The sequence below is a fragment of the Colobus angolensis genome, unplaced genomic scaffold (genome assembly GCF_000951035.1).
Source record: "Colobus angolensis palliatus isolate OR3802 unplaced genomic scaffold, Cang.pa_1.0 Scaffold209, whole genome shotgun sequence".
Classification (NCBI taxonomy): Eukaryota; Metazoa; Chordata; class Mammalia; order Primates; family Cercopithecidae; genus Colobus; species Colobus angolensis.
The window spans coordinates 277686-280111 of NW_012115255.1; the positions used below are offsets into that span (position 1 = coordinate 277686).

At 52.1% G+C, this 2426-nt stretch overlaps 1 pseudogene; it reads right to left on the bottom strand.

The window, feature by feature from the left end:
- Positions 1-208: 208 nt before the first annotated feature.
- The window catches only part of LOC105512043, a 104752-nt pseudogene continuing 102534 nt past the window's right edge, over positions 209-2426 (bottom strand).

Below are 2426 nucleotides of genomic sequence, written 5' to 3' on the forward strand. Positions count from 1 at the left end.
AATGAGGTATTAGTGCAATAAGGAACAGATGAGTGCCCTTGGAGGGCAGTTTGAGCCTCCCAGACACCCCAGGAGGAAGCGGGGGAGGGGGGCAGTTACCCACCAGAACCTGGACGGTGGACCGTGTTTGCTGGTGGCCCTGCTTGGCAGGCCATTACGTGCAGTAAGAAACAGGTTAGTGCCCTTGAGAGAGGTTTCTCAGCCCCCTTCAGAACCGCACGTGGAAGATGCCCCAAGGTCGGGGGGTGGGCGTTTGGTTATCCCCAGGAGCCTGGATGATGGAGCTGAGTTTGCTGGTGGTCCTGCGTGGCAGGTCATTACATGCAATAAGGAAGAGGTGACTGCCCTTGAGGGCGGTTTCTCGGCCTGCTTTGGAACTACAAGTGGAAGACGCCCCAAAGTGAGGAAAGGGGGGTGGTGGTCCATTATCCAGTGGGGCCGGATTTGCTGGTGGCTGCTGCGTGGCAGGTCACTGCATGGAGCGATGGGAGGTGAGTGGAGTGGGAATAGAGGATGCACCCTCCACAGCTACTGCTGGGAGTTGGCTCTGGTAGTAGAAGGGGCATAGAGGGATTCCCATCAGGAGCAACACGACTGGGGTCCCACGTGTGCTGGACGCCAAGGTGTGGCTATATGTAATCTCAGTCTGCACAGCCGTCCTGGTGAGTGGGTTCAGTCACCTTCCCATCTCACATTTGAGAAATCTCGGGGGCTCACATCACAGCTGGGTGAGTTGGAACAAATGCCTCAGGCAGGACATTGGCCCCAGAGCCCAGATCTTACCCCCCTCCTCTTTTGAGTCCACCAAGCTTGTAGAGAGGGGTGTGTGGTGGTGGGTGGTGGCTGAGCAACCAACACAGTAGAAGGAGGGAAGGAAATAAACCAGGCAGGAGACACAGGCAGAGCTTGGGAGGTCTTCACGGGGTCTGGGTGTGGGGGGCACCTCTGGGCCTGTGAACCCCATTCTATGCTCCTGGCTTGTTCAACCTTGGACCTCAGCCACATGCTACGTGCTTTAGGTGAAATCTCAGTCCCTCGCATGGTGCGGGCATCTTTTCTCCCTGGCTTTGCCTCTCCTTAAATCACGGAGTCTCAGTGGGGATGGCGGGGTGGTTGGGGGTCCATGGAATTTGCCTTCCACCTCCCCGTCCTTGTCCTGTCCTGTCTGGCCTGTTACCTGAATCTGTGTCTCTTCAGAGCCTGCAAATGAGTGGAGGCCACGGCGGCCTCTTGCTGACCGACCTCTCAAACTTTTTTTTATCAGAATCGTGTTAAATGCTGATTCCTAGGCACCCCATTAGACTCTACGCCTGCCTGGCATGGGTACTTTGGGGAAGGTACAGAGGGTTGCTGGGCTGTTCCAGGAGGGAATTTGCATTTGTAGAATGTCCACTGTGGTCTTTCCAGCACTCTACTTTCCATGCACACGTGGCATTAAACCTGGAAGACCTCTGGGTGCTGTGCTGGTGAGGAAGCCCCGGCTGGACGAGGGGCTGCTGGGGCTCGGACTTGACTCCTGGGCTGGGGGCTGCGGGCTTATTCTCTTCAGTGGGCCTGCTGATGGGATGCCCTGGGAAGTCCTGCTGTGCACTCGGGGGAAGGTGCAGACACAGGCTCAGAAAAGACAGACCATGGATTTAAAAATTCCTATTGGAAAATCTTTTATGAGCAAAGTAATTTGCGTCTAACTGTAGACAATCATTGCTTGAATAATTGGTTTGTTTACAAAGTTGGTCCTACGAACAGATTAAAGTTTTCATTCATGCCTTATCTATAATGTAAATAGGAGCTATTACTGCAACCTAAATTAGCTTTAAATTTCATATCAGATTGCAGTTCAGATTACAAATGGCTGCTTGATAATCTAATTGATAAAACAGGAATTCAGTGCTTGGAACCCAGAGTGAAGGGAACAGAACTGCTTTGGTTTCTCAAAAGCGTGTGACTGAGGGGTGACCTGGGGTGAAGGGAAGTGGCTGGAGTCATTACGCTCGAGGAGATGATCTGCCCCAGCCTTTCTCAGCTGTCTTCTGGACAAAACAAAAGGGTGATAAATGGAAAAATTCAGCCCTGAGATCGCCTATGCCCTGAGGTTCTCATAAGTCATTAATGGGCTGTATCTGTGAAGCCTCCATACAGGCACAAAGGAATTAGGCTAGAGTAAGTTGGCCGGCGACCTCTGGCATCTGGACCGCGTGTCATTTCCTAAAGCCCTTTAGGGTGAAATGACAGTCGCAATGTCGTTGTTCAGAGGGGTGTAATCTCATGTATGAGATGCAGATTTTAAATGATGCAGATTTTAAATACCAAAGTCGGGAAGCTTAGTGGGAGTGGCTGTCTTCCAAGTGGTTTTCTGTGCTGCCATGGATGAGGCATGGATGTGTCATCTGTTGGTGAGATCCACTGGTGAAGGGGCTAAGCAAACC